At 46.5% G+C, this 13,566-nt stretch overlaps 1 long non-coding RNA gene across 1 annotated transcript; it reads right to left on the bottom strand.

Moving 5' to 3' along the window:
* Positions 1-5,282: 5,282 nt before the first annotated feature.
* Positions 5,283-10,145, bottom strand: LOC120976257 (uncharacterized). The gene is made up of 2 exons (XR_005771504.2): positions 9,347-10,145; positions 5,283-5,806 (listed from the first exon to the last, which is right to left on the bottom strand). It is a non-coding gene; the product is annotated as an uncharacterized lncRNA (long non-coding RNA).
* Between the last annotated feature and the right edge of the window lie 3,421 nt (positions 10,146-13,566).

Genomic DNA, 13,566 nt, shown 5'->3' on the forward strand with positions numbered 1-13,566 from the left:
GCCAAAAAAGTATACCGAGGTCAAGTCCCTTCCATGTGTCGCAAACACAAGTTGCGTATATCGGTGTCGCATTGACATGTCAACTTTAAAAACATCGTAGTGTACACACTATAGGAGTTTGTGGTGGAAAGTGAGGAAGGATTCAAAGAGTTGCATCACAAGGACAAAAAAGGAGGAAGAAAGTAATTGCTAGTTATATTGCATAGATATAGTTGCTATTTTATATGTGGAGATTTGGAAATTTTATTGCATCTATTTTCTAAATGATGTGGTTGGTAGTTTGAGAAGGCAATAAACTATTACTATATCTGTTCTCGTTATATTTTTCCATTTAAACTATAAAGCTATTTGAGGAAAGTATAGTTTTATGAAAAGTGTTGTTCCCATTAACTTTAGTAACTTCAGAATGTCCACCTCCTGTGGTGTTCCCATCCATTTTCACAATGCCAAAACAAGAGATACAATATATGTGATTCAGTAAACAGTTTTATAGTTCAGCCACAAGTTGATCGAAACTGGCGAGACACGACTTGCGTTGAGTATACTGTTCATGAGTAACATGAAATATTTATAGCCTGTCACTTCTTGGAGACCGGTATTGAGTGTAAAATGAGTGGGCTGGCAATAAGTGACTGGCCAGGGCAAGAGTGGTTCAATTAAAGGTCAATGAAATGGGTGAAGTTTCCTTCTCAACTAGGGAGAGGCAAAGTATGGTTAAGTGGGTAACCAACAAATACTATCTTGTACGGATCGAGTAGGATCATAATATATTACCATAATCATACTTGCACACGCAACACGAATGACTATAGTCATTTCCCCATATGCAATGTATCACGTCTGGTAAGGATGGTCGAGATAACAACCACTGATAATGCTCCTCGTAATTTGGATGCCCAACTTTGGTACGAAGACACAGAGGACACGTACTAGCCAGGGCTAAATTGGTCCCGCAAAGAATCCTAGCCAGGGGCTAATAAGGCCCGCAAAGCCCCGTCGGCCACGCCGCAGCAGGGCAGCTCCAGCGCCGCCATCATCCACCCGCCAATCGCCACTCCCCACATCTGAGCCGAACGGGCGTCGCTAGATTACGCCGCCGCATCACCCTACCACCAACAGCGGCGCTGCCCCCCAGTAGATCGCCCACCACAACGCCAAAGAGCCCCGCCGCCGCCTAGGAGCACCCCACGGCGCCGCACCGCCCTGCGCCAGCGTGACCTGAGAGGGGAATGGCCAGTGCGGGCCAGGCCCGGTGCTGGATGCCAGCCACGGTGGCTAGAAGGGAGGGAAGGGGGAGGGCTCGACGAGGAGGCGTCGGGGGCGCGGCTGGTTGCCGGGCGGGGGGGGGGGGGGGGGGGGACGCGGTGACGACTGAGATTCAAGATAGTCATGTAGGATGTTTCCTACCATATATAGAGTAAGTATGGAGAACGTGAGATCGAATGGCCGGCCAATCAATCAATAATAAACCAACTAGTTAACTGATCAGTCAGGAACGAAGACTTTCAACTCGGAGCATGATGAGGTGAATGTTGGTCCGGGCGGATCTGCGGGAAAGATCCACATTGGAGGGAAGAAGCAAGCAGGGCACCTAAATCCCCACAGCCATAAGCAGAGCAGCACACAAACTAGACTAATAAATTCCCCACTCGATCAAAAAATAAGAGCACACACTCTCTACCAGGCCATGCAAGCAACGACGACGCAGAATCACTGTACTCCGGCGAGAATTGCAGCAAAGATGAGCTGGGCGATGATACGTCTCCAACATATCTATAATTTTCGATTGTTCCATGTTGTTATATTATCATTCTTGGATGTTTTACAATCATTTTATAGCAACTTTATGTCATTTTTAGGAGTAACCTATTGGAATAGTGCCCAGTGTCAGTTGCTAGTTTTTGCTTGTTTTTTACATTGCAGAAAATCAATACCAAACGGATTCCAAACACGGCGAAACTTTTTGGAGAATTTTTCTGGACCAGAAGGAACAACTTGGGCCAAAGAAATACCAGAGAGGTGCCCCGAGGGGGGCACAACCCAGCTGGGTGCGCCTGTGAGCCTAGGTGCACCCTGGTGGGTTGTGCCCTCCTCGGTGGCCTCCCGCAAAGCCTCTTCGCCCGATAAATACCCAAATATTCCAAAAACCATAGCGGAGTCGACGAAACACAATTACAGCCGTCGCAAGTTCCAGAACCACGAGATCCAATCTAGATACCATCAGAGAGGGGTTTATCATCCTCATTGGTGCCTATCCGATGATACGTGAGTAGTTCATTGTAGACCTATGGGTCCGCAGGCTATAGCTAGATGGCGTCCTCTCTCTCTTTTGATTCTCAATACAATACTCTCTTAGAGATCTATTTGATGTAACTCTTTTTGCGGTGTTTTTGTTGCGATCCGATGAACTTTGAGGTTACGATCAGATCTATTTTATCCATGAAAGTTATTTGAGTTTTGATCTCTTATATGCATGATTATTTATAGCCTCGTATTTCTTCTTCGAATCTTTGGTTTAGTTAGGCCGACTAGATTGATTTTTCTTGCCATGGGAAGAAGTGCTTTGTGATGGGTTCAGTCGTGCGTTGTTCTTTCCGAGTCACAGAAGGGCTAGCAAGACACGTATTGATCATTGCCATTAAGGATAACAAGATTGGGTCTATTCCTACATGAATAAATCTTGTCTACATCGTGTCATCATTCTTATTGCATTACTCCGTTTCTCCATGAACTTAATTCACTAGATGCGTGTGGGATAGCGGTCGGTTTGCATAGTAATAGTAGTACATGCAGGCAGGAGACGGTCTACTAATCTTGGACGTGATGCCTATATATTGATCATTGCCTGGATATCATCATCAGTATTTGAGGTTCTATCGGTTTCCCAACAGTAATTTGTTTACCACCGTGTGCTATTTCTTGAGAGAAGCCACTAGTGAAATCTACGGCCCCCGGGTCTATTCTTTATCAATTTTGCTTTTCGATCTATTATTTACCTTTGAGATCTATTTTTATTTGCATTTATTTTCAGATCTATTATTCCAAAAACCCAAAAATTCTTTGCTGCAGATTTTATTTGCATCTTTTACTTGAGATCAATTTATCCAATCTATCACAATTTTATCCCGTCAACTTTACAATTTCCTATGCTGTTACCCGTAACAGGGATTGACAACCCCTCATAAGCGTCGGGTTGCAAGTATTCGTTCTTTGTGAGCAGGTACCATTTACATAGTGTTGCTTGGTTCTCCTACTGGATTGATACCTTGGTTTCATAACTGAGGTAAATACCTACCGTAGCTGTGCTGCATCATCCCTTCCTCTCTGGGGAAATACCGACGTAGTTCAGGCGACATCAGGCGATTTCCCTAATTACCTGGAGTCCTGGCCAAATCCCGTGGATGGAGGTAGGTGATACGTCTCCAACGTATCTATAATTTATGAAGTATTCATGCTATTATATTATCTGTTTTGGATGTTTATGGGCTTTACTAAACACTTTTATATTATTTTTGGGACTAACTTATTAACCCAGAGCCCAGTGCCAGTTTCTGTTTTTCTCCTTGTTTCAGTGTTTCGCAGAAAAGTAATATCAAATGGAGTCCAAACGGAATGAAACCTTCGGGAGAGTTATTTTTGGAACGGAAGCAATCCAGAAGACTTGGACTGTACGTAAGGGAAGCAACGAGGAAGGCACGAGGCAGGGGGCGCGCCCACCCCCTGGGCGCGCCCTCCACCCTCGTGTGCCCCTCGTGGATCCCCTTACCGACTTCTTTCGCCTATATATATCCATATACCCTAAAACCATCGGGGAATAGAATAGATCGGGAGTTCCGCCGCCGCAAGCCTTTGTAGCCACCAAAAACCAATCGGGACCCTGTTCCGGCACCCTGCCGGAGGGGGATCCCTCACCGGTGGCCATCTTCATCATCCCGGCGCTCTCCATGACGAGGAGGGAGTAGTTCACCCTCGGGGCTGAGGGTATGTACTAGTAGCTATGTGTTTGATCTCTCTCTCTCTCTCATGTTCTTGAGGTGATACGATCTTGATGTATCGCGAGCTTTGCTATTATAGTTCGATCTTATGATGTTTCTCCCCCTCTACTCTCTTGTAATGGATTGAGTTTTCCCTTTGAAGTTATCTTATCGGATTGAGTTTTTAAGGATTTGAGAACACTTGATGTATGTCTTGCCGTGCTTATCTATGGTGACAATGGGATATCACGTGATCCACTTGATGTATGTTTTGGTGATCAACTTGCGGGTTCCGCCCATGAACCTATGCATAGGGGTTGGCACACGTTTTCGTCTTGATTCTCCGGTAGAAACTTTCGGGCACTCTTTGAAGTTCTTTGAGTTGGTTCAATAGATGAATCTGAGATTGTGTGATGCATATCGTATAATCATACCCACGGATACTTGAGGTGACATTGGAGTATCTAGGTGACATTAGGGTTTTGGTTGATATGTGTCTTAAGGTGTTATTCTAGTACGAAATCTTTCGATCCGAAGGAATAACTTTGAGGTGGTTTCGTACCCTACCATAATCTCTTTGTTTGTTCTCCGCTATTAGTGACTTTGGAGTGACTCTTTGTTGCATGTTGAGGGATAGTTATATGATCCAAATATGTTATTATTGTTGAGAGAACTTGCACTAGTGAAAGTATGAACCCTAGGCCTTGTTTCAACACATTGCAATACCGTTTACGCTCACTTTTATCATTAGTTACCTTGCTGTTTTTATATTTTCAGATTACAAAAACCTATATCTACCATCCATATTGCACTTGTATCACCTTCTCTTCGCCGAACTAGTGCACCTATACAATTTACCATTGTATTGGGTGTGTTGGGGACACAAGAGACTCTTTGTTATTTGGTTGCAGGGTTGCTTGAGAGAGACCATCTTCATCCTACGCCTCCCACGGATTGATAAACCTTAGGTCATCCACTTGAGGGAAATTTGCTACTGTCCTACAAACCTCTACACTTGGAGGCCCAACAACGTCTACAAGAAGAAGGTTGCGTAGTAGACATCAGTAGGCGACGAGACCGCTGACCCAGTGGAGCGGAGGTGGCCTCAAATTGAGAGAGCTTTTGGGGTCGATCGGCTGGTCGTTCTCCCTCCGATGGGGGCTTTAGGCATTATTAGGCGACAGAGAGCTTCTTATGCGGGAGACGCATAACCGGGAAAAGGGAAAGGTGAGCATCAGCATCAGCATCATGCTTGCCTAAGTGCGCACATGTGACGTGCCAGCCGCTTGCTCACATTAAGAAAAGATATATTGGCATGTTATCAGGAATGAACATGAGTCATGTTGCATGTACAAGGAACTAGAGCCAAAAATGTATACCAAGGTCAAGTCCCTTCCATGTGTCCCAAACACAAGTTGCGTATATCGGTGTCGCACTGAGATGTCAACTTTAACAACAGGTGGTGTACACACTATAGGATTTCGTGGTGGAAAGCGAGGAAAGTTTCAAAGAATTGCATCACAAGGACAAAAAGGAGGAAGAAAGTAATTGCTAGTTATCTTGCATAGATATAGTTGCTATTTTATATGTGGAGATTTGGAAATTTTATTGATCTATTGACTAAATGATGTGGTTGGTAGTTTGAGAAGGTAATACATTTATTCGCAAAATAAGAGAAGGTAATAAATTATTACTATATATGTTCTTGTTATATTTTTTCATTTACACGATAAAGCTGGTTGAGGAAAGTATTGTTTTATGAAAAGTGTTGTTCCCATTAACTTCAGTAACTTCAAAATGTCCACCTCCTCTGGTGTTCCCATCCATTTTCACTGTGCCAAAAAAAGAGAAACAATATATGTGATTCAGTAAACATTTTTATAGTTCAGACACAAGTTGATCAAAACTGGCGAAACACGAGTTACGCCGAATATACTGATGATGAATAACATGAAATATTTACAACATGTCACTTCTTAGAGACCGGCGTTGAGTGTGAAATGAGTGAGCTGGCCATAAATGACTGGCCAGAGCAGATGTGGCTCAATGAAAGGTCAATGAAATGGGTGAAGTTTCGTTGTCACCTAGGGAGAGGCAAAGCATATTCGATCGCTGAAGTATGGTTCAGTGGGCATCCAACAAGTAATATCTTGTACGGATCAAGTAGGATCATAATATATTACCATCAAAATGTTTGCACGCGCAACATGAATCACTATATTCCTTTCCTCATGTGCAATGCATCAGGTCTGGTAAGGATGGTTGAGACAACAACCACCGATAATGATCCCTCGTACTTTGGATGCCGGGCCTTTGTGCGAAGACACATATGAAACATACTAGCCAGGGCTAAATCGGGGCCGCAAAGAATCTTAGTCAGGGCTAAATCGGGCCCGCAAAGCCTCATCGGCCACGCTGCAGCGGGGCAGCACCATCGGCGCCAGCATCTACCCGTCGATTTCCACTCCCCAGACTTTCGGAAGCCATGTCTATGACCCTACCCGCCGTTGACCCACTCAAACCCAGACGGGGAAAGAAGGGCCCACATCTGGGCCTAGCAGGCGCTACCAGATCGCGCTGCGGCATCACCGGACCGCCAACAGCGGCATCGCCCCCCTGTAGATCACCCGCCACAATGCCGAAGAGCCCCGCCGCCGCCTAGAAGCACCCCACGGCGCCGCACCGCGCCGCGACAGCGCGACCCGAACGGGGAATGGGCAGCGGCCGCTCGGGCCAGGCCCGGCGCCGGACTCCAGCCATGGTGGCAAGGAGGGAGGGAAGGGGGAGGGCTCAAGGAGGAGGCATCGAGGGTGCAGTCGATCGCTCGCGGGTGCGAAGCGGTCGCGACTGAGATTCAAGATAGTCCTATATAGGATGTTTTCTACCATATATAGTGTAAATTTAGATAAAGTGAGATCGATCAGGCTACCTATAAATCAATAATAAACCAACTAGATAATCGATTTGTCAGTAATCAAGACTTTCAACTCGGAGCATGATGAGGTGAATGTTTGTCCGGGCGGATCTGCGGCAAAGATCCCCGTTGAAGGGAAGAAGCAAGCAGGGCACCTAAATCCCCACAACCATAAGCAGAGCAGCACACAAACTGGACTAATAAATTCCCCACTCGGATAAAAAAATAAGAGCACGCACTCTCTACCAGGCCATTGAAACAACGACGACGCGGAATCACTAAACTCCGGTGAGAATTGCAGAATAGATGAGTTGGGCGATTGCCTTAATTACCCGGAGTCCTGGCCAAATCCAGTGGACAGAGGGAGGCGATGAGAGCGCCGACCTAGTGGAGCGGAGGCGGCCTCGAATTGAGAGAGATTTTGGGGTCGATCGGCTGGTCGTTCTTCCTCCGACAGGGGCTTTAGGCTTTATTAGACGACATAGAGCTGCTTAGCTGTGGGGGGTGGGGGGGGGGGGGCGTTACCGGGGAAAGGGAAAGGTGAGTGTGAGCATCACCACCGCACTTGCCTAACTGCGCACGTGTGACCTGCGAGCCGCTCGCTCATATTAAGAAAAGATATATTGGCATGTTATTAGGAATGAACATAAGTCAGGTTGCATGTACAAGGAACTACAGCCAAAAAAGTATACCGAGGTCAAGTCCCTGCCATATTGGTGTCCCAAACAGAAGTTGTGTATATTGGTGTCGCATTGACAAGTTAACTTTAACAGTTATTGCTAGGAAGGTTTCAAAGAGTTGCATCACAAGGACAAAAAGGAGGAATAAAGTAATCGCTAGTTATATTGCATAGATATAGTTGCGATTTTATATGTGGAGATTTGGAAATTTTATTGATCTATTGTCTAAATGATGTGGTTGGTAGTTTGAGAAGGTAATAAACTATTACTATATATATTCTCTTTATATTTTTTTCATTTACACGATAAAGCTGGTTGAGGAAAGTATTGTTTTATGAAAAGAGTTTTTCCCATTAACTTCAGTAACTTTAGAATGTCCACGTCCTCTCGTGTTCCCATCCATTTTCACTTTGCCAAAACAAGAGAAACAATATATGTGATTCAGTAAACAATTTTATAGTTTAGACACAAGTTGATCGAAACAGGCAAAACACGAGTTATGCTGAATATACTGATCATGAATAACATGGAATATTTACAGTATGTCACTTTTTAGAGACCGGTGTTGAGTGTGAAATGAGTGGGCAGGCCATAAATGACAGGCTAGGGAAAGTCTGGTTCAATTAAAGGTCAACGAAATGGGTGAAGTTCCCTTCTCAACTAGGGAGAGGCAAAGCATATTCGATCACTGAAGTATGGTTCAGTGGGCAACCAATAAGTACTATCTTGTATGGATCGAGTAGGATCATGATATATTACCATAAAAATGCTTGCACGTGCAACACGAATGACTATAGTCCTTTCCTCATATGCAATGTATCAGGTCTGCAAGGATGGTTCAGATAACAACCAGAGATAATGCTTCCTCGTACTTTGGATGCCCGGCCTTGGTGCGAAAACACTGATGACACATGCTAGCCAGGGCTAAATCGGTCCTGCAAAGAATCCTAGCCAGGGTTAAATCGGGCCTACAAAGCCCCGTCGGCCATGTTGCAGCAAGCCAGCACCGGCGCTGCCAGCATCCACCCGCCGATCGCCGCTCCCCCACCTTTCGGAAGGCACAACGACGATCCTCCCCGTCGTCGGCCCACTCAGACCCAGATGGGTCCCGAAGGGCCTAGATCTGGGCCGAGCAGGCGCCGCCAGATCACGCTGCCGCAACACTCCACCGCCAACGGTGGCGCCCCCAATTAGATCGCCCGGCACAACGCCGAAGAGCCCTACCGCCGCCTAGGGGCACCCCACAGCGCCGCATCGCCTCGCACCCGTGCGACCTGAGAGGGGAATGGCCAGCGGCCACTGGGCTAGGCCCGGCGCCGGATGATAGCCACGACGGCAAGGAGGGAGGGAATGGGGAGGGCTCGAGGAGGAGTGGCCGGGGGCACGGCCGGTCGCCCATCCTTTAGGATGTTTTCTACCATATATAGATTATATTTGGAGAAAGTGAGATCGATCGGCCGGCCTATCAATCAATAATAAACCAACTAGTTAACCAATTAGTTAGTAATCAAGACATTCAATTCGGTGCATCATGAGGTGAATGTCGGTCCGGGCGGATCTGCGGCAAATATCTCCATTGGAGGGAAGAAGCAAGCAGGGCACCTAAATCCCAATAACCATAAGCACATCACCACACAAACTGGACTAATAAATTCCCCACTCGAACAAAAAATTAGGAGCACGCACTCTCTACCAGGCATGCAAGCAACGACGACGCAGAATCACTAAACTCCGGAGAGAACTGCAGCAAAGATGAGCTGGGAGATTGCATTAATTACCTGGAGTCCTGGCCAAATCCAGTGGACAGAGGAGGCGACGAGAGCGCCGGCCCAGTGGAGCGGAGGGGTCCTCGAATTGAGAGAGATTTAGGGGTCGATCGGCCGGTCGTTCTCCTTCCAACGGGGGCTTCAGGCTTTATTAGGCGACGGAGGCGTAACCGGCGAAAGGGAAAGGTGAGTGTGAGCATCACCATCGCACTCGCATAAGTGCGCACGTGTGATTTGCTTGCCGCTCGCTCACATTAAGAAGAGATATATTGGCATGTTATCAGGAATGAACATAAGTCAGGTTGCATGTACAAGGAACTAGAGCCAAAAAAGTATAACGAGGTCAAGTCCCTTCCATGTGTCCCAAACACAAGTTGCGTATATCGATGTCGCATTGATATGTCAACTTTAACAAGATGTAGTGTACACACAGTAGGATTTTGTGGTGGAAAGTGAGGAAGGTTTCAAAGAGTTGCATCACAAGGTCAAAAAGGAGGAAGAAAGTAATTGCTAGTCATATTGCATAGATATAGTTGCTATTTTATATGGGGAGATTTGGAAATTCTATTGATCTATTGTCTAAATGACGTGGTTGGTAGTTTGAGAAGGTAATAAACTATTACTATATCTGTTCTTGTTATATTTTATCATTTACACGACAAAGCTAGTTGAGGAAAGTATTGTTTTATGAAAAGTGTTTTTCCCATTAACTTCAGTAACTTCGGAATGTCCACCTCATCTGGTGTTCACATCCATTTGACTATGCCAAAACAAGAGAAACAATATATCTGATTCAGTAAACAATTTTATAGTTCAGACACAAGTTGATCGAAACTGATGAAACACGAGTTACACTGAATATACTGATCATGAATAACATGAAATATTTACAGCATGTCACTTCTTAGAGACTCGCGTTGAGTGTGAAATGAGTTGGCTGGCCATAAATAACTGGCGAGGGCTTGTGTAGTTCAATTAAAGGTCAACAAAATGGGCGAGTTCCCTTCTCAACCAGGGAGAGACAAAGCATTTTCGATCGCTGAGGTACGGTTCAGTGGGCAACCAACAAGTACTACCTTGTACGGATTGAGTAATTAAGATCATAATATATTACCATAAAAATATTTGCACGCGCAGCAGGAATGAGTATAGTCCTTTCCTCATATGCAATGTATGAGGTCTAGCAAGGATGGTTGAGATAACAACCACTAATAATGCTCCCTCATACTTTGTATGCCCGGCCTTGGTGCGAAGACACAGATGACACATACTAGCCAGGGCTAAACCGGGCGCCGCACCGCCCAGCGCCAGAGCCACCGGAGAGGTGAATGTCCAGCCGCTGCCTGGGCCAGGCTCAGTGCCTGACGCCAGCAACGGTGGAAAGGAGGGATAAAAGGGGGAGGGCTCGAGGAGGATGCATTGGGGGCACGGTCGGTTGCCCGCGGGGGGGGGGGGGGGGGGGGGGTGTATGCGGTGGCGACTGAGATTCAAAACAGGCCTGTAGGATGTTTTCTACCATGCCCCCTATTAATCAATAATAAGCCAACTAGTTAATCGACTAGTCACTAATCAAGACAGTCAACTCGAAGCATGATGAGTGAATGTCGGTCCAGGCGGTTCTACGGCAAAGATCCCCATTGGAGGGAAAAAGCAAGCAGGGCACCTAAATCCCCAAAACCATGAGCAGAGAAGCACACAAACTGGACTAATAAATTCCCCGCTCAAACACAAAATTAAGAGCACGCACTCTCTACCAGGGCAAGAAAGCAACGACGACGCAGAATCACTAAACTCCAGCGAGAATTGCAGCAAGATGAGCTGGACGGTTGGCTTAATTACCTGGAGTCCTAGACAAATCCCGTGGACAAAGGGAGGCGACAAGAGCGCCGGCCAAGTGGAGTGGAGGCGGCCTAAAATTGAGAGAGCTTTTGGGGTCCATCGGCTAGTCGTTCGCCCTCCGACGGGGGCTTTAGGCTTTATTAGGCGATAGAGAGCTGCTTAGGCGGGGGAGGCGTAACCTGGGAAAGGGAAAGGTGAGTATCAGCATCACCATCGCGCTTGCCTAGGTGCGCACGTGTGACGTGCCGGCCGCTCGCTCACATTAAAAAAAGATATATTGGCATGTTATCTGGAATGAACATCAGTCATGTTGCATGTACAAGAAACTAGAGCCAAAAAAAGTATACCGAGGTCAAGTCCCTTCCATGTGTCCCAAACACAAGTTGCATATTTCAGTGTCGCATTGACATGTCAATTTTAACAATAGGTAGTGTGCACCCTATAGGATTTTGTGGTGGAAAGTGAGGAAGGTCTCAAAGAGTTGCATCACAAGGACAAAAAGGAGGAACAAAGTAATTGCTAGTGATATTGCATAGATATAATTGCTATTTTACATGTGGAGATTTGGAAATTCTATTGATCTGTTGTCTTAATTATGTGGTTGGTAGTTTGAGAAGGTAAGAAACTATTATTATATCTCTTCTCATTATATTTTTTCATTTACACGATAAAGCTAGTTGAGGAAAGTGTTGTTTTATCAAAAGTGCTTTTCCCATTAACTTCAGTAACTTCATAATTTCCACCTCCTCTGGTGTTCCCATCCATTTTCAGTGTGCCAAAACAAGAGAAACAATATATATGAGTCAGTAAACAGTTTTATAGCTCAGACACAATTTGATCAAAACTGGCAAAACACGAGTTACGCTTAATATACTGACTATGAATAACATGAAATATTAATAGCATGTCACTCATTAGAGTCCGGCGTTGAGTGTGAAATGAGTGGGCTGTCCATAAATGACTAGCCAGGGCAAGTGTGGTTCAATTAAAGGTCAACGAAATGGGTGAACTGCCCTTCTTAAATAGGGAGAGGTAAAGCATATTCGATCGCTGAAGTATGATTCAGTGGGCAACCAACAAGTACTATCTTGTACGGATCGAGTAGAATCATAATATATTACCATAAAAATGCTTGCACGCACAGCACGAATGACTATAGTCCTTTCCTCATATGCAATGTATCAGGTTTGGCAAGGATGGTTGAGATAACAACCACAGATACTGCTCCCTCGTACTTTGGATGCCCGACCTTTGTGCGAAGACATAGATGACACATACTTGCCAGGGATAAACTGGGCCCGCAAAGAATCCTAGCTAGGGCTAAATCGGGCCCGCAAAGCCCCCTCGGCCATGCTGCAGCAGGGCAGCACCAGGGCCGCCAGCATCCGCCCGCCGATCGCCGCTCCCCCGCCTTCCCGAAAGCCACGTCGATGTTCCTCCCTGCCGTCGGCCGACTCAGACCCATATGGGCCCTGAAGGGCACATATCTGGGCCGAGAGGGCGCCGCCAGATAGCGCCGTCGCATCACCACACCACCAACGGCAGTGCTGCCCCCCCCCCCCCCCCCCAAGTAGATCGCCCGCTACAATGCCGAAGAGCCCCGCTGAGGGAGTCCTGGAAGATACAGCCGAAGATTATCCCCCGTGTCCGGATAGGACTCCTATATGTGTGCACGGCAAGTTTTGGTGTCTGTATGTATTATTCGCTTCCTCTGCAAACCAACTTTGTACAACCCCGGGCCCCTCCGTGTGTATATAAACCGGAGGGTTTAGTCCATAGAGGCTATCTGAATTCTCATAGGCTAGACAACTAGGGTTTAGCCATTACGATCTAGGGGTATATCAACTCTTGTAACCCTACTCATTGAATACAATCAAGTAGGACGTAGAGTTTTACCTCCATTAAGAAGGCCCGAACCTGGGTAAAACATTATGTCCCCATCATCCCTTGTTACCATTGATCCTCAGGCGCACAGTTCGGGACCCCTACCCGAGATCTGCCGGTTTTGACACCGACATTGGTGCTTTCATTGAGAGTTCCATTGTGTTGTCGATAGAAGGATCGATGGCTCGCCTTGTCATCACCGACAATATCACTTCTGGAAGGAGCCTAACTTCGGGACAGGTCCTCCAGCTCAGTGGTTTCACCGTGGGCACCCACACGGCCATCAAGCCAACGGGGCCCCCCGCGATCGCCAAACATCACCTCCGCATTGGTCTCGAACACTCCGAGAAGATGGATCCGGCGGACGTCTCGTCCTTAAATGAGCTGCTAGATCGCATCGCCACCCTGGGGCTTTTAACGGATTATGATCGGATCGGGCTCAAACCCGATCAGAGGGAAATTAATTCCCCACCGATCACCCACCTGGTAGCGGTCGTCGAGGGACGAGC

Source organism: Aegilops tauschii, chromosome 3, assembly GCF_002575655.3.
Source record: "Aegilops tauschii subsp. strangulata cultivar AL8/78 chromosome 3, Aet v6.0, whole genome shotgun sequence".
Lineage (NCBI taxonomy): Eukaryota > Viridiplantae > Streptophyta > Magnoliopsida > Poales > Poaceae > Aegilops > Aegilops tauschii.